This window comes from Schistocerca piceifrons, chromosome 2, assembly GCF_021461385.2.
Source record: "Schistocerca piceifrons isolate TAMUIC-IGC-003096 chromosome 2, iqSchPice1.1, whole genome shotgun sequence".
NCBI classification, from domain to species: Eukaryota; Metazoa; Arthropoda; class Insecta; order Orthoptera; family Acrididae; genus Schistocerca; species Schistocerca piceifrons.
In genome coordinates this window covers 256,259,845-256,283,130 of record NC_060139.1, presented here as the reverse complement: position 1 = coordinate 256,283,130, position 23,286 = coordinate 256,259,845, and positions in this window count along the sequence as shown.

Below are 23,286 nucleotides of genomic sequence, written 5' to 3'. Positions count from 1 at the left end.
ACAACTGTATTTTCTATGGGTTTCATAGCTGAATCGGTAACGTCCCTGAATGGTACTACTGCAATGATAGATCGAGGGTCCAAATCTCGCATTAGGCATTCAAAATTTTCGTTAATTTGGAATACCTTCCTTGTTTAAATATAAAATTCACCAAATAAATCCTGACTAACACATATCTAACCATAATTTTAATTTAAAATGTACGCCTTCTTGTTTCTAACTAGCTATATATTCCACGCAAAATTCCAATTTTCATTGCAAATATAAATATTTAATTATCTATATTTTATAAAAGATTGTTAATAAAGATTGTTTCAGTTAATAAAACATAACAAATTAACTTTTTAGGACAAAAATGAAAAATCGAATACTCTTTATTTGGACTGTACCACAGATGTGGTCTCGGCGAGCCAGACTGATAGACGTCGTGGAAACACGGAGAACAATAATTTCCACAGTATTAAGCACACCATTCAAATGGCGCATTTTTACAGTTGGCACCGTATAGCTGCAATATGAACCCTACAGAACTGATATGGAGTCAAGTTCAGGGATTTGTCGCGAGAAATAACAAGAGATTTAAGCTGCCAGACGTACTACAACTAACGCTCGAAGCCTTTTACCACAGGTCACTGTCAAACGCAGGCGGGACACACAACGCCACGTCATAAAAGAAGTGGAGAAAATGCGGAGCTTGGATCGCTTCGTGGAGTGTGTTGTCGATCGGTACGTTACAATGTAATACCTCAGTGGCATCAATATTTAATTAAACAAGTGAAATCCCTGCATTACACTTTTCCGTCACACATATCTCGGGCAGAAAAATTTTCATCACTTTTGTTTTTAATTACAATATTATGTTAGCTAAGAATGAGAGCATGTTATGCTTTCCGTCTGGTTCCCAAAAAAGTGTGTGATATTGCCTGAGTTTGTATTGCCATGTTGTATCCGCTTGCTTCTGTGCTAAATAAATGTATACTCGACATCTAAAGCGTGTTATTACCGCCCTACGACACGTAATAGCCACAGTTTTTTTTTTTTTTTTTTTTAAATCGGGTGATAAGTGTTTCGTAGCTGCCGGTGCGTCCGCTCCATTGCTTTGCCGAGAAGACTCGTAGCTGTCGCTCTCACTGTCGCGCGCACTGCAACGACGAGATTCAAACACGTTAGAGTTAAAACGTCACCATTTAGTTGCAGCAGAGATTCGTGATTCGTCGTCGGAAGCTGTTGCGCTCTATCGTTCGCTTCTGTCGCTTACGTAGGGCGCGGCCTTAGTGTCCTTTCTCCTTCTGACGTAGTAGCTGCCGCTTTTCGTCAATTAAAGAAACTTCAGATGACTTGACTGCCTTACGTTCCTTGTAAAGGTATTACTTCGCTGCGGGCAGTTGACTATCGTTCATAAGGTACGTTTACACGTGTACGCCTTGCCTTGCTTCCCACACGCAAGTAGAGCTACGTGTCTCCCCCTCTTCTATAGGGAGAGTCCAGCGCCTACGCACGGTGGGCCATGCGCGTAATCCAGAGGCATGCTTGACTATGCATTGGTGCATTTGCCTCCTTCCCTCTTCGTGTAACAGTCGCATGCGCCTAGTGCGCACGGAAAGTCGCACAGCTGTAAACGCACCCCAAGGCCGAGTCCACATTGGCACCGAAACAGTTGCCAGACGCCGTCCACAGAGGTCGTCCGATAACGTCGGCCGATGGCTTGCTCGCAGTACGACGATCTCCTTCGTCAGCTTTCGGCGGGATCAAGGAGGTTAGATTAGGTTAGGTTAGAATCTATTCTGTGTATGAATTAGGTTACATTTTAACCTAGGATGGGATGGATACCAAAACGCCTCTGTGCTAGAAGACAAGTGCTGCACTGCAGCTTTTGCTATTAAAAGGACGCCGAGTGCATGTGTGTGAGCTATATTTGTGTGCTGGCCGTAGTGTCCGAGCGTTTCTAGGCGCTACAGTCTGGAACCGCGCGACCGCTACGGACGCAGGTTCGAGACCTGCCTCGGGCATGGACGTGTGTGATGTCCTTAGATTAGTTAGGTTTAAGTAGTTCTAAGTTGTAGGGGACTGATGACCACAGCAGTTAACTCCCATAGTGCTCAGAGCCATTTGAACCATTTTTTTTTATATTTGTCTCCAGAATAAGTGGCAGGTACAGTACACTTTGTCCTCAGTAATCGGAACCAGACACGTTTTTGGAATATACACTATTGGCCATTAAAATTGCTACACCACGAAGATGACGTGCTACAGACGCGAAATTTAACCGACAGGAAGAAGATGCTGTGGTATGCCAATGATTAGCTTTTCAGAGCATTCACACAAGGTTGGCGCCGGTGGCGACACCTACAACATGCTGATATGAGGAAAGTTTCCAACCGATTTCTCATACACTAACACCAGCTGACCGGCGTTACCTGGTGAAATGTTGTTGTGATGCCTCGTGTAAGGAGGAGAATGCGTACCATCACGTTTCCGACTTTGATAAAGCTCGGATTGTGGCGGTTTATCGTATCGCGACATTGCTGCTCGCGTTGGTCGAGATCCAATGACTGTTAGCAGAATATGGAATCGGTGGGTTCAGGAGGGTAATACGGAACGCCGTGCTGGATCCCAACGGTCTCGTATCACTAGCAGTCGAGATGACAGGCATCTTATCGGCATGGCTGTAACGGATCGTACAGCCACCTCTCGATCCCTGAGTCAACAGATGGGGACGTTTGAAAGACAACAACCATCTGCACGAACAGTTCGACGACATTTGCAGCAGCATGGACTATCAGCTCGGAGACCATGGCTGCGGTTACCTTTGACGCTGCATCACAGACAGGAGCGCCTGCGGTGGTGTACTCAGCGACGAACCTGGGTGCACGAATGGCAAAGCGTCATTTTTTCAGATGAATCCAGGTTCTGTTTACAGCATCATGATGGTCGCATCTGTGTTTGGCGACATCGTGGTGAACGCACATTGGAAGCGTGTATTCGTCATCGCCATACTGGCGTATCACCCGGCGTGATGGTATGGGGTGCCATTGGTTACACGTCTCGGTCACCTCTTGTTCGCATTGACGGCACTTTGAACAGTGGACGTTACATTTCAGATGAGTTACGACCCGTTGCTCTACCCTTCATTCGATCCCTGGGAAACCCTACATTTCAGCAGGATAATCCACGACCGCATGTTGCAGGTCCTGTACGGGCCTTTCTGGATACAGAATATGTTCGACTGCTGCCCTGGCCAGCATATTCTCCTGATCTCTCACCAATTGAAAACGTCTGGTCAATGGTGGCCGAGCAACTGGCTCATCACAAGACGCCAGTCACTACTCTTGATGAACTGTGGTCTCGTGTTGAAGCTGCATGGGCAACTGTACCTGTACACGCCACCCAAGCTCTGTTTGACTCAATGCTCAGGCGTATCAAGGCCGTTATTACGGCCAGAGGTGGTTGTTCTGGGTACTGATTTCTCAGGATCTATGCACCCAAAATGCTTGAAAAAGTAATCACATGTCAGTTCTAGTATAATATATTTTTCCAATGAATACCCGTTTATCATCTGCATTTCTTCTTGGTGTAGCAATTTTAATCGCCAGTAGTGTATGAGATACAAAGATAAAATTCTGTTGCATACTCGAGATGATTCATGATACCTCGAAAAGCAGGATTACGAACACCCAGTTTTATTGTATTTATTTGAAGTTGTGCAGACATATGTCACTTAACCTTCAGCGACTGCCACACAGCCAAGGGCTGAAAGAGGGGGAGGGGGGGGCGGAGGGGGGCGATCTCCTCGACCCCCAACCCACCTCACCTGAGAGTTGAAACTGAATTAAAATCAAATGGTAATTTTTGTGATCTGCGCCAAAGTTAAGCACGAGAATTTAGAGTCTTGGTCAGTGGATTTAGTCATTTAAATGAGTATTCCGCAAGCTACCTTACTTTGTGTGCCCTGTGCTCCCTCTCCTGCTCGATTTCTGGGCGCAAGATATTAGCAGGGCTTCCCGATATGCCACAATAGCACGCGCTTCGCGCTTCCCTAAGGACACTATCTGCTTTGTCCCCATTGTTACTACTGTTAGACTGCTTGCCCAGAATTCAGGAGCATATCCAAACAGTTTGCTGTGTGTAAACAATTATATAAAAGAAGTTACTCAGAAAAAGTTTGTGAATGCTACACATTTCAAGAAATTTAAAACTCTTTTGTGTAAAATAAAACACATTTGTGCAACTGTATGATATTTTTAAGTACCAAAACGGCTTAAAACAGTAGTTTTTGAAAGTTCTTTCCTTAACTTTCAAGGGAGGACCCCTGGGTGTTCTTTATCGTCCAGGCAACCGCCCCCACCCACAAAACTGCATTAAATTGCTCTTGCATTCAGCAACGTGTGAAGGACAAGCGTAAAGTAGAGAATAATATACCCCGAGCACCCAAAGGCTTGAGAATTTGCTTTTGCAAGCGGAATGCCTCGCAGCCAACTTTAACAAATGGCATCTTGTTTTCATTCAGTGGAAGCTCTTCATCTGCTGAAAATATGTCTCCATTCATGATCATTTTCCCCACTGTCGATTTATTAAATATGCCACTGTTTCCTTCCTTCTCATATGAATGAAGTCTATCGCAACGAATTTACATTTTGCATTAAACAGTGCTAAAAGTACTATGTAGAAGTAGCCTTTGTAATTCCACAAAAGAGAACCACTTTTTCCCGTCAATAGTAGCACAACAGTTAGCGAAACGCCAAAGAGTGTAAAATTCTTTCGCACTTTGCCTGATACATTCTCGTGATGGAGAAGGCCGGAAGATAGGTACGAAGTTTTTGCACATAGCTTCCAATGTTTCACGAACTATGATGCTCACGTAGCTTCATGATACCTGAAAACCATACCGAAGGGACACGAAACTCACCTCTGTAGCTAGACACCTGTAACACGAACAACAATTATTATTAATACATGAAACGTAAGTAATATGTGTTGAACTAATTACACAACTATAAAAAAAATTTTCTGTTTTAGGTAAACAGTATAAGGAGAAATGGAAAAAAATTATAGATAACAACTGGGAAACAGTTCGAAAAGGAAATTGCAAATACGTTCTGCAAGATCAAGTTCACCAAAAAAGCAGGCGTTGTTCAAGAGACAAGTTCTTTGAGAGAAGTAGAAAGGAAGCAGTCCTCTTTTTTAGTGTTCCGCTACAGGACCCAACATATGTTGAAGACGAACAAAGTGCTGATGAAACAGGGAGTGACAATCCACAAGCCATTGCTTCCTTGTCCTCTAGTGACACATCCACTGCCATCTCATGCTTCTCCGTTCGCAGACAGAGGAAACACACTGGGATTCAGTCAACAACCTTTGGAACTGCTGCTGTGCTTGGCTGATAAGCAGGAGGCCCAAGATGATGTGGGGCTACTCATGAAAAGCATCGCAGCGTCGATCAGGAAAGTGCCACGTCCTCTCATTAATAAAGTGAAAATTGACATTTTAAATTACTTTACGGGACTTGAATCTTCTGTGGAATCATATCTTGTGCCACCAGCTGCCGTCATTAGTCCTTCTAGCCCTTCTTTCTTTCCATCTCTGCTCGAATGAACTTCACAACCTTAGTTGTTTCGTCGGTTGGACCACAGGCAGTCTACTTTTGAAAATAATTACTAATAATAATGTAAACACAATGTACGGATAAACTAAAAATAAACAGCAAACTGTAAAAACACCAAGTGATTTCGATATGAACCTACCTTATTCCATGGAAACATAAAATTACCCATTTTAAACCGATGTTGATGAATACGCATGTTTTTGTACGACTACACTACTGGCCATTAAAATTGCTACACCAAGAAGAAATGCAGATGATAAACGGGTATTCATTGGAAAAATATATTATACTAGAACTGACATGTGATTACTTTTTCGCGCATTTTGGGTGCATAGATCCTGAGAAATCAGTACCCAGAACAACCACCTCTGGCCGTAATAACGGCCTTGATACGCCTGGGCATTGAGTCAAACAGAGCTTGGGTGGCGTGTACAGGTACAGTTGCCCATGCAGCTTCAACACGAGACCACAGTTCATCAAGAGTAGTGACTGGCGTCTTGTGATGAGCCAGTTGCTCGGCCACCATTGACCAGACGTTTTCAATTGGTGAGAGATCAGGAGAATATGCTGGCCAGGGCAGCAGTCGAACATATTCTGTATCCAGAAAGGCCCGTACAGGACCTGCAACATGCGGTCGTGGATTATCCTGCTGAAATGTAGGGTTTCCCAGGGATCGAATGAAGGGTAGAGCAACGGGTCGTAACTCATCTGAAATGTAACGTCCACTGTTCAAAGTGCCGTCAATGCGAACAAGAGGTGACTGAGACGTGTAACCAATGGCACCCCATACCATCACGCCGGGTGATACGCCAGTATGGCGATGACGACTACACGCTTCCAGTGTGCGTTCAACGCGATGTCGCCAAACACAGATGCGACCATCATGATGCTGTAAACAGAACCTGGATTCATCCGATAAAATGACGTTTTGCCATTCGTGCACCCAGGTTCGTCGTTGAGTACACCATCGCAGGCGCTCCTGTCTGTCATTCAGCGACAAAGGTAACAGCAGCCATGGTCTCCGAGCTGATAGTCTATGCTGCTGTAAACGTCGTTGAACTGTACGTGCAGATGGTTGTTGTCTTTCAAACGCCCCATCTGTTGACTCAGGGATCGAGACGTGGCTCCACAATCTGTGACAGCCACGCCGATAAGATGCCTGTCATCTCGACTGCTAGTGATACGATGCCGTTGGGATCCAGCACGGTGTTCCATATTATCCTCCTGAATCCACCGATTTCATATTCTGCTGACAGTCATTGGATCTCGACCAACACGAGCAGCAATGTCACGATACGATAAACCGCAATCGCGACAGGTTACAATCCGACCTTTATCAAAGTGGGAAACGTGATGGTACGCATTTCTCCTCCTTACACGAGGCATCACAATAACGTTTCACCAGGCCACGCCTGTCAACTGCTGTTTGTGTATGAGAAATCGGTTGGAAACTTTCCTCACGTCAGTACGTTGTAGTTGTCGCCACCGGCGCCAACCTTGTGTGAATGCTCTGAGAAGCTAATCGTTGGCATATCACAGCATCTTCTTCCTGTCGGTTAAATTTCGCGTCTGTAGCACGTCATCTTCGTGGTGTAGCAATTTTAATCGCCAGTAGTGTACTTAACGTAAAGTCACTTACATATTTTTCATCAGCTTCTATTGGAGTTTGCACTGCACCGGTAGCTGTTCCTGCTATAATAAAAAAAATTCTGAACCTCTCTTCTTCGTTTCGCAAGTGGCCAGTTACTAAGATAGCACAAATTCCTTTACTTTTCCGTGTTTGGAAAATTTGAGGGCAAGATCTTTTCCTCGTCTACCAAAAAACCTGAAGTGGTATTAGCATCCATGTTGCGAACTCGCGTGCGTGTTCCTTTCATAGAAGCAACACACTGAGTGGCGTGGCCGCTGCTGTGAGCAGTTTCAACGGGATACACGGGTCGTGGAGGTCGACAGAAAAACAGCGGGCACTCGCAGCGAAATACGAGGTGCATTCAAGTTCTAAGGTCTCCGATTTTTTTTCTCCTGACTGGAAAGAGATAGAAACATGCGCATTGTTTTAAAATGAGGCCGCGTTCATTGTCAGTACGTCCCAGAGATGGCAGCACCGTACGGCAGATGGAATTTTGCCGCCAGTGGCGAGAATGAGAACTTGAACAGCGTGCAATCATTCGTTTTCTGAATTTGCGTGGTGTGAAACCAATTGATATTCATCGACAGTTGAAGGAGACATGTGGTGATGGAGTTATGGATGTGTCGAAAGTGTGTTCGTGGGTGCGACAGTTTAATGAAGGCAGAACATCATGTGACAACAAACCGAAACAACCTTGGGCTCGCACAAGCCGGTCTGACGACATGATCGAGGAAGTGGAGAGAATTGTTTTGGGGGATCGCTGAATGACTGTTGAACAGATCGCCTCCAGAGTTGGCATTTCTGTGGGTTCTGTGCACACAATCCTGCATGACGACCTGAAAATGCGAAAAGTGTCATCCAGGTGGGTGCCACGAATGCTGACGGACGACCACATGGCTGCCCGTGTGGCATGTTGCCAAGCAATGTTGACGCGCAACGACATCATGAATGGGACTTTCTTTTCGTCGGTTGTGACAATGGATGAGACGTGGATGCCATTTTTCAATCCAGAAACAAAGCGCCAGTCAGCTCAATGGAAGCACACAGATTCACTGCCACCAAAAAAATTTCGGGTAACTGCCAGTGCTGAAAAAATGATGGTGTCCATGTTCTGGGACAGCGAGGGCGTAATCCTTACCCATTGCATTCCAAAGGGCACTATGGTAACAGGTGCATCCTATGAAAATGTTTTGAAGAACAAATTCCTTCCCGCACTGCAACAAAAACGTCCAGGAAGGGCTGCGCGTGTGCTGTTTCACCAAGCCAACGCACCCACACATCGAGCTAACGTTACGCAACAGTTTCTTCGTGATAACAACTTTGAAGTGATTCCTCATGCTCCCTACTCACCTGACCTGGCTCCTAGTGATGTTTGGCTTTTTCCAACAATGAAAGACACTCTCCGTGGCCGCACATTCACCAGCCGTGCTGCTATTGCCTCAGTGATTTTCCAGTGGTCAAAACAGACTCCTAAAGAAGCCTTAGCCGCTGCCATGGAATCATGGCGTCAGCGTTGTGAAAAATGTGTACGTCTGCAGGGCGATTACGTCGAGAAGTAACGCCAGTTTCATCGATTTCGGGTGAGTAGTTAATTAGAAAAAAATCGGAGGCCTTAGAACTTGAATTCACCTCGTAGTATATTTACTAGCATCCCGAACTTTCTTTTGATGCTGTTGCTAAATTGATTCGCAGCTTCTGTTGGTCAGGTAGCGCTGATCATGTTGAGGCCGTTGCAAATCCTGTTGCAGTTGCAATTTCTTAGGCAGTCAGAGTGATTAGTGCACATGCTTTTGCGGTTGTTTCCATTGAGGTTTCAGATTTTGCAACAGCATAAGATTCTGCAGTCACTGAGACATTATGAACAAATGAAACAGGTTCACGGTTGCAATGATTACCATCTTGACATTTTCTTTCTTCTGTGTAGTTTGTGTGGTTCAGATCACTGTCAATTCCTTGGATAACTTCTTTGGTTAGTTGGTTGGTTGGGGGGAGGGGACCAAACAGCGAGGTCATCGGATTAGGGAAGGAAGTCGGCCGTGACCTTTCGAAGGAACCGTCCCAGTATTTGCCCGAAGCGATTTAGGGAAATCACGGAAGACCTAAATTACGATGGCTGGACCTAGGTTTGAACCGTCATCCTCCCAAATGCGAGTCCAGTGTGCTAACCACTGCGCCACTTCGCTCGGTGATATCTTCTTTCTTGTTACAGTGAACCAGTGATCAGTTGTAATTTGGACTCTTCTGATTATTTTCTTTCCTATGTAATCTGCGTTTTCCCTTGAAATCCACGGATCAATTATTGTTTGTACTGTTTTAGTCATTTTAATTTCCCACGTCTTCTACTTTCTTCTTTCTTATTCCCCTGCCAGTAATTTTCTGAGGCATAACATTAACACGGGGATTTTTACATTGTTCTTGCTACTGAGAAAAACCAGTCTTTCACATATCTGTTTCTTTCCTTCTCTGTTTAAGAGGAACGCTTGTGAAGTAAATTTGTTTCGATTTAATCTCTGCATTTTTAAATTTACTACGATTCTTCTTTTGTTTTCATTTTTAATTCACTAATTCTCTGTATCATACACGCTTTGTTGCGTGAATTTTTGAATTAAGATGTGCATCACGCCATTTTGGGATAGGATGGCTTATATATCTAGGTTTCAGGAGAGTCTCTAATGTATTGTGCACACGTTTTCTTTTAACATTTTGAAGTGCATTATCAGTCTCATTTTTACCTCCTATTACAAATAAGGACTCACCTGTTGTGAACGATTTTGTGAGGTTTACCCCATTTTTTTAAAAAATTCCTTTAAAGGTGAGCTCCCTGCCGCCATTGGATAAGCAGCAGCCAGCAGCAAGTCGTACTCTTAGCTCACTTATTTGTTTTATAGTTTAATTCTTAATTTCTTTGCGTGTTTTTGGGTACTTGCATAGTTTAATTCACAAATTTCGGGCGTATTATAGTATTTGAGAGTTGTAGCATCGCGTTTTAGTACCCGTATAGTGTAAATTCGCTTAATCGTCAGTCATCTCTTTGTTTGGAACGGCTTGTGAGATAAAAGAGAGGAAAAAAAAGTTAGGGATGGATAGGGACTGCGCCTGTTGTGTACGGATTCAGGGGGAATTGGCCACCGTCCGTAAACAGCTGCAAGCTGTGTTAGCCGTGGTCGACAGGCTCCAGGCTGTTGCCCTGGGCCGCGGTGACATTGGGCCACCCGAGGCGAGCGCTTTGGCGCCTCTGTAACCTGTAGCATCGCCTGGGATCTCTGATGCCACTGCGCCCTCGGATTCGGACGTCCCTGCCGGTCGACACTTGCCTGACGGTGATTGGCGAACAGTGGCGGGGTCGCGAATCCCTGGGCGGAAGGCGAAACTTGGTGCTGGCTGAGAAGGCTGTACCCTTACGCCTCCGTAACAGGTCTGAGGTACTGCCCACTGCTGAAACTACTTCTGAGCCAGTAAGGGCGGCCTCGCCTGTTGCTGCAGTGGCCGGTCTTCCTGAGAGGTCCGGACAAGCGCAGAGGGTGGGACTGCTTGTCATTGGGAGCTCCACTGTTAGGCGGGTGATGGAGCCCCTTAGGGATATGGCAGCTAAGGACGGGAAGAAAGCCAATGTGCACTCCGTGTGCATACCGAGGGGAGTCATACAAGACGTGGAAAGGGTCCTTCCGGAAGTCATGATGGGTACAGGGTGCAGCCAACTGCAGGTGGTGGCTCATGTCGGCACTAATCTCTGGTTTCCAGCGGCTATCTGAGTTGGTGAAGACTGCCAGTCTTGCTAGCGAGATGAAGGCAGAGCTCACCATTTGCAGCATCGTCGACAGGACCGATTGCGGACCTTTGGTACAGAGCCGACTGGAGGGTCTAAATCAGAAGCTCAGACGGTTCTGCGACTGCGTAGGCTGCAGATTCCTCGACTTGCGCCATAGGGTGGTGGGGTTTCGGGTTCGCTAAATAGGTCAGGTGTCCACTACACACAGGAGGCGGCTACACGGGTAGTAGGGGCTGTGTGGCGTGGACTGGGCGGTTTTTTAGGTTAGACAGTCTCGGGAAAGATCAAAAAGGGCTCCAGTCTCAAAGGCTACAGGGCAAAGAAACGACGAGAATCAACCGAGCAACAGTCGGTATTGTAGTTATAAATTGTCGTAGCTGTGTTGGAAAAGTACCAGAGCTTCAAGCACTGACAGAAAGCACTGAAGCTGAAATCGTTATAGGAACAGAAAGCTGGCTAAAGCCGGAGATAAATTCTGCCGAAATTTTTACAGAGGCGCAAACCGTGTTCAGAAAGGATATATTAAATAAAGTAGGTGGTGATGTGTTTGTGTCTGTTGGTAGTAGTTTATCTTGTATTGAAGTTGAAATAGATAGTTCCTGCGAATTACTATGGGTAGAGGTTATACTCAACAGCTGTACCAAAATAATAATTGACTCCTTCTACCGACCCCCCGATTCAGATGATATAATAGCTGAACGGTTCAAAGAAAACTTGCATCTCATTACAAATAAGTACCCCACTCATACAGTTATAATTGGTGGAGACTACAATCTACCCTCGATCTGTTGGCGAAAATACATGTTCAAAGCCGGTGGTAGACAGAAAACATCTTCCGCAACTGTACTAAATGCTTTCTCTGAGAATTACTTTGAACAATTAGTTCATGAGCCCACACGAATTGTAAATGGTTGCGAAAACACACTTGACCTCTTAGCCACAAATAATCCTGATTTAATAGAAAGCGTCATGACGGATACAGGGATTAGTGAACACAAGGTCATTGTAGCGAGGCTCAAAACCATATCAACCAAAACCACTAAAAATAACGCAAAATATATCTATTTAAAACAGCAGATAAAAATTCGCTTGATGTCTTCCTAAGAGAGAGTCTCCATTCCTTCCAAGCTAATTATGTAGGTGTAAACTAGATATGGCTCAAATTCAAAGATATAATATCGACAGCAATAGATAGAATCTTACCGCATAAGTTAATAAGAGACGGGACTGATCCACCATGGTACACAAAACATGTCAGAACACTGTTCCAGAAGCAACGAAAAAAGCATGCCAAATTCAACGTAAAATCCCCAAGACTAGCTAAGTTTTACGGAAGCTCGAAATTTAGTGCCGACGTCGATGCGAGATGCATTTAATAGTTTCCACAATGAAAATTGTCTCAAGATATGGTAGAAAACCCAAAGAGATTCTGGTCGTATGCAAATTACACCAGTGGCAAAAAACAGTCAATACCGTCACTGCGCGATAGCGATGGAAATGTTACCGATGATGGTGCCACTAAAGCGGAGTTACTAAATACAGTTTTCTGTAATAATAAGAAGACAAAGTAAATATTCCAGAATTCGAAACCAGAACAGATGTTAGCATGAGTGACATAAAAGTAGATATATTAGGTGTTGCGAAACAACTCAAGTCACTTAAGAAAGACAAATCTTCCGTTCCAGATGGTATACCAATCAGATTCCTTTCAGAGTATGCAGACACAATAGCGCCATTCTTAGCAATCATATACAACCGCTCACTTGACGAAAGGTCTGTTCCTAAAGACTGGAAAGTAGCACAGGTCACACCAGTATTAAAGAAACGAAATAGGAGTAACCCATTGAATTACAGACCCATATCACTGACTTCAATTTGCAGTAGGATTTTGGAGCATATACTGCACTCGAACATTATGAATCACCTTGAAAAAAATGACTTGTTGATACACAACCAACATGGATACAGAAAATATCGTTCTTGTGCAACACAGCTAGCTCTTTATCCCCATGAAGTAGTAATGAGTGCTCTCGACAAGGGATCTCAGATCGATTTCATACTCCTAGATCTCCAGAAGGCTTTTGATACCGTTCCTCACAGGCGACTATTAATCAAATTGCGTGCATATGGAGTATCGTCTCAGTTGTGTGATTGGATTCGTGATTTCCTCTCAGAGAGGTCACAGTTCGTAGTGATAGACGGTAAATCATCGAGTAGAACAGAAGTGATATCTGGCGTTCCGCAAGGTAGTGTCATAGGCTCTCTGCTGTTCCTGATTTACAAAAATGATCTAGGTGATAATCTGAGCAGCCCCCTTAGGTTGTTTGCAGATGACACTGTGATTTACCGTCTAGTAAAATCATCAGACGATCAATTGCAATTACAAAATGATCAAGAGATAATTTTTGTATGGTGCGAAAACTGGCAATTGACACTAAACAAAGAAAAGTGCGAGGTCATCCACATGGGTACTAAAAGAAACCCGATAAATTTTGGGTATACGATAAATCGCTGTCAATTCGACTAAATACCTAGGAATTACAATTACGAGCAACTTAAATTGGAAAGACCACATAGAGAATATTGTGGGGAAGGCGAAACAAAGACTGCACTTTGTTGGCAGATCACTTAGAAGATGCGACAAACCCACTAAAGTGAGAGCCTACATTACACTTGTCCGTCCTCTGCTGAAATATTGCTGCACTGTATGGGATCCTTACCAGGTAGTATTGACGGAGGACATCGAAAAAGTGCAAAGAAGGGCAGCTCGTTTCGTGTTGTCGCGCAACAGGGCTGAGAGTGTCACTGATATGATACGCGAGTTGGGGTGAGAGTCATTGAAACAAAGGCGGTTTGCTTTGCGGCGAGATCGGTTTACGAAATTTCAATCGCCAGCTTTCTCTTCCGAATGCGAAAATATTTTGTTGACACCCACCTACGCAGGAAGAAATGATCATCATAATAAAATAAGAGAAATCAGAGCTCGAACGGAAAAATTTAGGTGTTTCTTTTTCCCACGCGCCATTCGAGAATGGAATGGTAGAGAAGTAGTATGAAAATGGTTCGATGAACCCTCTGCCAGGCACTTAAGTGTGAATTGCAGAGTAACCACGTAGATGTAGATGTAGGTGCACCTGGTTAAGTAGCTTTTCTCTTATGTTTCACATTTCCGATCATTTCATGTTAAGTACGTACCTTTTTTTGTTACGTTTCTCATTTCGGACCATTTCACTGGACAAATGCATTTGTAAGAGACAAAAATTTGGACGTTGTCACTTCACTCATTTGCCTCGTTATGTCATTTTCACTTTTTTGTTTCTGCGTGGTGTTTGTCAGATTTTCGGATGCTGTTACACTCAAGATAGTAAACAATGCCCTATTTTCGATTTTTTTTGTTTCTTTAATGTTTCTCTTTAGTTCACTGATATAGTCTTCTAAAATAATTTATTTTTCGTGTCTTTATAATGTCCTCTTTCCTCCCTAATTCACTCTCAAAATTCGCAGCACACTTTAAAATTACTTCGTCTGTCGTTGCACTGTCTGCAAAAGACAGTGCGTTATGTCTTGCATGTATTTATTTATGCATTTGAATGTTGGCTTAGATAGTTTTAGAAGAAATATCATATGACTTAACACCAACACGAGAAGCTAATCTGTTTCCAGCACATCTCTTCACGCCCTTGGAGGAAGGCATATTTTTGCAAAGCCCAGCAAAACGGGAAAATGTAAGTGGTAAGTCTTAGATTATCAAATCTAAGCTGAAAGCTTTCCTTTTGGTACATTTCTTTCATTATTAGGAGTTCCCATGAGTATTTGGGGCGTTTATGCGTAATGAATTCTTTATTTGTATGTCCTATCACCATTACTTGTTGTTATTTTATTTTGTATTCTTTCGAATTTATTTTTTTCTCTGCAGATCTGGCAGCAATGTGTAAATATAACTGGCTAAAAGGGAGAAAAACTGGATAAATAAAATAAATAAATACTTTGGTCACCTGTGAACTAAATTGGCAACAACTTAAGAACTAGAAGATTTCTGTGGAATAATCTTGTCAGTGTTACGAAAGTCTCCTGGATACAAGAAACCCTACTATTAGGGTGACCAAACGTCCCGGAAAATCAGAATTGTCCCGGGTTCTCATCACAATGTAGAGTGTACTGAAAAATTGTTTTGGAACGCTCAGAAGTCCCAGGCTTCGGTTTTAAGCCTTTTTAATGAAATTCTATAAGTTTTTGGGTATTTCGCTCTATTAAATGGAATACGACACGATAAATTAATACATTTCAGCTATTTTCTCTCACCTCCATAGTCCCACAGTAATCACAGTATCAATATTGATACAGTGAAACAATTTATTTCAAGTGTCCAGTTGTTGCGTCTCTTACAACTGTCAGTGTAAGACTAGTGTAGTTGTTGATGTCATGTCAGACAGCTGTAACGGTGGCTTCTCGTGTTACTCGTATTGTTGAAATTTAATTACAAACTGCAACGCTGCAATGTGCCTGCAAGTTCATGACAGTTATTGGAAGGAATGGGATTTTATCAAGAAAGGTCGATTTGATTAGCATGGAATAAGGGAAATTGAGGGGAGTATGAAAAATTCAGTAGAGGTTAAGGATGTCCTGAAAAATACACTTGAAACTTTGTTAAGAGGAAAGAGCAGCTGCTCATTTCTTTTAATGTTAAATCTATTCTTAAAAATAGCAGACGTAACACAATCAGCAGAAAAGGGCCTTAAAGGAGAAACTGGCAAATTTTATGATACTAGTGTAGAATACCTGAGCAAGTGGAGTTCCTGATATTCACTCTTACTGTCGATGTTTGAATGGATTTTATTGCAGAGAGTGCCATAATGGGGAAGTGTTGAAAGAGACAGTTTCTTATTTGAAGTGAAAAAAATTGAAATTGATAAACCATTTATCTTAGATGGGTTCAGGATGTTGACAAATTTCGTTGGAGAAGATCTTCACAACTGGAATGATGAAAGCGAAGCACCATTGCAGTGTCATGAGAAATTGGTGAGTTTTTGAAAAGCTTTGATCATCTTCAGCAGTACTCTGACATAGTGAAAATTGTAAAGTATTTGTTTGCAATGCCAACCCGTAATGCCAATGCAGAAAGAATATTTTCGTTCATGAATATGTGGTGACTGATAAAAGAAAATAGAAAGAAAGTGGACTATCTTGAAGCAATCCTACAGATCCTGTACATCTACAAAATCGACTGTGTAGAACTTTATCTTTATGTCTCAAAGAACAATGATATGATCAAGAAGATTGGAAGGAGTCAAAAATATCCTTTTCTCCAAGGACAATGAGCCCCATCTACATTCGCTCGGTAATATTTAAAGCTTATGTTAGTTTTATTTTATTAAAAATTCCATTATTATATTATTTAGAAAATCACAATAAATTTATCTTTTATTATGTATCTTAAATATAATTAATTAAACAGACAATGTGGACATAAATCAGAGTAAATTTGTTTTTGTCATTTTTACTTACAGTAAATAGGCTATCACTGGGGTAACAAAGTCTATTAACAATGCATTAATATTTGAAATCAAAAAATGAAAAAAATCTGGATACAATTGGGAGGGGAGGGGGGTTGGAGACCATTGAGGTGTGGCTGGTTGTGTGCTGGTTTTCTTCTAAAATGATTTGGTCACCCTACCTACACTGAATTTACGATATAGTACGTGCCTATGTGTGCCCTATACTCTAAAAATAGGGCCAAAAGGCAGCTCCGAATATTTTTATTTCCACGATAACAAATTCCGTCGCTACATCCTTCCACGAAACATTGTCACATTTCCTCATACCTTCCACGTCTGACAACAGTGTACTGCAATTCGCTAAATCTTCACGATTTCATGGGAAGTTAATGAAGCATACCTAGACCAGTGTGACAGGTCAGTTGACCCATGGAAGAGATAGTAATTTTCTGACAGAGGAAGGTAAATGGACTGAGGATGTTATCGTCAGTGGATGCTCTCAGTCTCACTTCGCCGAAGCAATTTCTGGAACAAACTGGCGCAACAATGGATATGCCTGCTAGTGATGGAAAGGAACAGAAGGTTGGTAAAATGCCCTCGCTTTGTGTAGGGGCTGCTTTGAATGTCCTTGTACCTTCCGATTTCTTTTTGATGAATCGATAATGTTCATCATAAATAAAAATAAGGAGAGTCCAACGCCTGGAGTGAAAATAAAGAACACCATTTGGAACGTGTTACTGGAGGAACTGGAGGCAGTGATAGCTACTAAGTGCGCCAGAGCTACCTTGTAAGCTAAGCTAAGCTTTTAAGCTGGTTCTTTGGATGACCTTTGGTAGCGTGCTTGGGGACCTAATTTTATCTGAGACAACAGGACAAGAGAGAGAGTCCGCGAACCAGATTCCTTCGGTTCAATGATAATTCATCCAGAGTTGTACATGTCCCTGCTGACAAGACGCTCTTATTTCTGGAATATCGAGCATGTCTGTGTAAAGTTGCGTCCGCTGTTACAGCCCTGATGAAAATATTGCATCTGATCAGCGTTAACTTCCAAGGAAAGCAAGGTGCAGGTTTACCCAGTTTAGGCCAAACAAACGTGACAAATACGTTCTCCAGTTTTGCACGGCTGTGAACATGACATCCAAGTACAGGGTGATCAAAAAGTCAGTATAAATTTGAAAACTGAATAAATCACGGAATAATGTAGAAAGAGAGGTGCAAATTGACACACATGCTTGGAATGACATGGGGCTTTATTAGAACCAAAAAAAATACAAACGTTCAAAAAATGTCCGACAGATGGCGCTTCATCTGATCAGAATAGCAATAATTAGCATAACACAGGAAAACAAAGAAAAGATGATGTTCTTTACAGGGAATGCTCAATATGTCCACCATCATTCCTCAACAATAACTGCAATCGAGGAATAATGTTGTGAACAGCACTGTACAGCATGTCCGGAGTTATGGTGAAGCATTGCTGTCGGATGTTGTCTTTCAGCGTCCCTAGAGATGTCGGTCGATCACGATACATTTGCGACTTCAGGTAACCCCAAAGCCAATAATCGCACGGACTGAGGTCTGGGGACCTGGGAGGCCAAGCATGACGAAAGTGGCGGCTGAGCACACGATCACCACCAAACCCGACGCGCGCAAGAGATCTTTTACGCATCTAGCAATACTTTGTTTCTTGGGGGGGTTCTAATAAAACCCCATCTCATTCTAAGCATGTGTGTCAATTTTTACCTCTCTATCTACATTATTCCGTGGTTTACTAAGTTTTCAAAATTGTAGTGACTTTTTGATCACCCGGTACATTTGCAAAGCCTTCCTGTAGGCCAACCGCACAACCAGCCGTTATGGGAGTGTGCCGCTTTTCGCCTCATGGAAACATTTCTAAACCAAGAAACAATTTCTTCACACTTCTTCAGCTTGACAAAAAACTTCAGCAAAAGAAAATGTCGTTGGTGGGAACAATGATGAGATTTGCCAAGTGTGTGATGAAGAACTCATCTGACTTACATTCCATCAACGTCTTGAAAAATATTGTCCGAGGGCGAGTACGAGTCACGCACTGAGAGTTGCATACAAACTTTATTATATATATATATATATATATATATATATATATATATATATATATATATAGGGTGGTCCATTGATAGTGACTGGGCCAAATATGGCACTATGGTTGGCTCGCTAGATGGCGCTCCCATAGGTCAAAAGGATGTCAACTGCATTTTTTAAATAAGATCCCCCATTTTTTATTACTTATTTGTGTAGTACGTAAAGAAAAATGAATGTTTTAGTTGGACCACTTTTTTCGCTTTGTGATAGATGGCGCTGTAATAGTCACAAACGTGTAAGTACGTGGTATCACGTGACATTCCGCCAGTGCGGACTGCATTTACATCGTGATACATTACCCGTGTTAAAATGGACCGTTTACCAATTGCGTAAAAGGTCCATATCGTGTTAATGTGTGGCTATTGTGATCAAAATGCCCAACGGGCGTGTGCTAGGTATGCTGCTCGGTATCCTGGACATCATCCGAGTGTCCGGAACGTTCACCGAATAGTTACGTTATGTAAGGAAACAGGAAGTGTTCAGCCACATGTGAAACGACATCCACGACCTGCAACAAATAATGATGCCCAAGTAGGTGTTATAGCTGCTGTCGCGGCTAATCCGCACATCAGTAGCAGACAAATGCCGCGAGAATCGGGAATCTCAAAAACGTCGTGTTGAGAATGCTACATCAACATCGATTGCACCCGTACCATATTTCTATGCACCAGGAATTGCACGGCGGCGACTTTGAACGTTGTGTACAGTTCTGCCGCTCTCCCGCTGGTCACAAGAGAAATTACGGGACGATGACAGATTTTTTGCACGCGTCCTATTTGGCGACAAAGCGTCATTCACCAACAGCGGTAACGTAAACCGGCATAATATGCACTATTGGACAACGGAAAATCCACGATGACTGCGACAACTGGAACATCAGCGACCGTAATGCATGTGCGGCATTATGGGAGGAAGGATAATTGGCCCCCATTTTATCGATGGGAATCTAAATGGTGACATGTATGCTGATTTCCTACGTAATGTTCTACCGATGTTACTACATGACAGAAATGGCGATGTACTTCCAACATGATTGATGTCCGGCACACAGCTCGCGTGCGGTTGAAGCGGTAATGAATAGCATATTTCATGACAGGTGGATTGATCGTCGAAGCACCATATCATGGCCCGCACGTTCACCGAATCTGACGTCCCCGGATTTCTTTCTGTGGGGAAAGTTGAAGGAAATTTGCTATCTTGATCCACCGACAACGCCTGACAACATGCGTCAGCGCATTGTCAATGCATGTGCCAACATTACGGAAGGCGAACTACTAGCTTTTGAGAGGAATGTCGTTACACGGATTGCCAAATGCATTGAGGCTGACGGACATCATTTTGAGCATTTATTGCATTAATGTGGTATTTACCGGTAATCACGCTGTAACAGCATGCGTTCTCAGAAATGATAAGTTCACAAGGTACATATATCACATTGGAAAAACCGAAATAAAATGTTCAAACGTACCTACGTTCTGTATTTTAATTTAAAAATCTACCTGTTACCAACTGTTCGTCTAAAATTGTGAGCCATATGTTTGTGACAATTACAGCGCAATCTATTACAAAGCGAAAAAACTGGTCCAATTAAATTATTCATATTTGTTTACGTACTACATGAATATGTAATAAAAAATGGGGGTTCCTATTTAAAAAAAAACGCAGTTGATATCCGTTTGACCTATGGCAGTGCCATCTAGCGGGCCAACCATAGCGCTATCTGGTTTCCCCCTTCAAGCTAGACAAGTTTCGTTCTATGTAGTTTTTTCATTTGACGCTTATTTCGTGAGATATGTGGCGCGGTCACGATCAATGGACCACCCTGTGTATATATATCACACACAATCACAGTTTAACAAGTTTCAGATTTTTTACGTTACTTGTACTGTGAAACCTTGTTTCTTGCTGAATTTCATGATTATAGGTCAACGGGAAGTACTCGATAGAATTTGATGAATGAGTTTTCGAGTATCAAAATATGTGACATAACTGGTCGTATCTTTCGGATTGGACTGACTTAGAAGCTTACAATTTTTGTGCCGCTGAGGGACTACAGACCTTAATATGTGGCATAAACTTGAACTTGATACGTCAACTCGTTCCTGTGACAAAGTGTTCTGTCTGGAGAGACAGGCAGACGGACAACAAAGCGATACTATGACGGTTCCATTTTTACAAACTGAGGAACGGAACCCCAAAAGACTGACAAGCCAGAGAACACACTCACACGGAACCTAGATAAGAGCAATAAGAATGTCTTTATTCTCAGCATACTACAATCTCAAGTGCCAGTGATTGAAGAATGAAAGAAGAAACCATAAACCATTACCTTCTATAATACAACAAAGTATGATATGGATAGCGTTGATCAAATGATTTGTAAATATTCATCTCAGGTTGCTTGCAGGAGATCCCCAATGCATGTCTTTTACAATGCCATAGACGTGACAGCAATAAATTCGTACATCACGTACAGTCAAATAATTGAAAATTACCTGAAGACGAGGCCGTTCATTCTACAGCTGTTAAACGGACCCACGAGTGGAAAACAATAAAGAGCAGGATGGGAACAAGAAAACCAATGGAACGAAGACCCACCTGTAGTAAAGGACAAATAAAAGAAAGCAAAGCAAATGTTAAACTGGAATGTGCAAAGCATACAAACTGAGCAACATCTGAGAAATGCAAAAAAGCTGTCTGCGCTATGAAGAGTATCAATAATTTTCTCAAACCGTGATTTCAGTTTTTAGAAACAAACAAGTGCAATAAATGAAGAACTATTGGGAATTTCTGGGTAGACAGGCAAACCAAAATAGCAATCAATACGTGTCAGAATTTCGAGGAAAGGGTTTGAAATGTGTCTGTGACATACAAATGAATGGAAAAAAATATCTGTCTCATCATTTCCCCAATATGGATTTTTTATATAAATCTCATTTGGGGTTAAACAGTCTACTCCCACCATTCTAGTACCATATTATCCGCTGATCTATTGTTAAAAGTACGAGCCACAGACTGCTGGTCATTTAGGAAGAGGAGAAATAATGAAATGTAGTGTATGCTAGCACAAGACAGGTGATGCAGTATTACTTAACATCTGCACATGCTGTACGTAGAACTATAGAGTCAATGTATTCGTCTGTTGACGTTCTTAGCACATTTTTTCAAGGCCTATGTGAGAGAAGTATCCCAAGGTAACATATAGTCTGTTTGTATCTGAGACAATATCAGAGTAGAACCATTGGTAGTATCCAAGCTATTTACTGGGAAACCAGCCAAGAATTTGTGTATGATAATGGATATTAATGAAACTGTTCCCAGCCACGTTTGCTTTCTTAAAGAATCTAAAGTGAGTACCGTTCCATCTCGCCACCTAACCATTATGGATCAGTCTTCCTGTCAGTTACATGTGAAGTAATGTACCGTCTTTAGCTTACTGTTTCTTCAGATCTCTCAGGAACAGTAAGCTTTTTCTGGTGACGAGCTGGAAGTGGACATTACATAGTTACACAGACACAGTTACATTATTTCATACAACATTTTAAGTGTATTCGGAATTTCTTCTCAAATGGTGCTTCTTAAAGTACATACATGTCTTACTTGCCTCTATAAGATCTCATTCTGCTCTGTAAGAGAACTCATATTTAAACAGATCTCTTTTTACGTTTTCTTAGGTTTCCTCACAATAGGTCTTCATTGTGTGGTTTCATGTATCTATTTTAGACTCTTTTGTCATTTATTATACAACTGAACAGTCTTCAAACACATTAATTATGCCATAGCTCATTTATCTCTTTAGATTACTTATAAAAATTACCTACTGAATAGCAGTCTTTTTATTTGTTTTATCTGATGCCAGATGTCACAGTTAGCTGTTTTTTGTTGCATGACTGGATCAAAGGAAATAAGAATCCAAAATAGTCTTAAACATGACCATTATGATTTTAACTGTTCTTACTTCTGCTTGCAGTATTGTCAACATGTTTTATTTTTCAATTAACTAATATACAGGGTGTCCCAGCTATCTTGTCCACCCAAAATATCTCTGGAACAATAACAGCTATTGGAAAACGACTTTCACCGGTATCAATGTAGGGCTGGGGCCCATGAATGTACATATTTGGAAACATTCTAAAATGAAAGCATATGTGTTTTTTAACACAAACTTATGTTTTTTTAAATGGACCTCCTATATTTTTTCTTCAGTAATCCATAGCACGACAAAGCACATACACAATGACGTTGATTGCATCGCAATATTCCCATTACATCCCGAGATATTAAGACGCGAAGTTGACGCTTGAAACACCCGACATGCGCCGCTAGCGCACGTCCTGAGGCTCAGGCGTGAACACCATGCTGCCCGTAACCGCGATGTGACTGACATGCGTAAGCACACTTCCATACTTATCAAGAGGTCCGAAACGAATAATACGCATGTCAATCACATCGCGATTACGGGCAGCATGGGGTTCACGCCTGAGCCTCAGGATGTGCGCTAGCAGCGCATGTCGGGTGTTTCAAGCGTCAACTTCGCGTCTTAATATCTCGGGATGTAATGGGAATATTGCGATGCAATCAAGGCCATTGTGTATGTGCTTTGTCATGCTATGGATTGCTGAAGAAAAAATATAGGAGGTCCATTTAAAAAAACATAAGTTTGTGT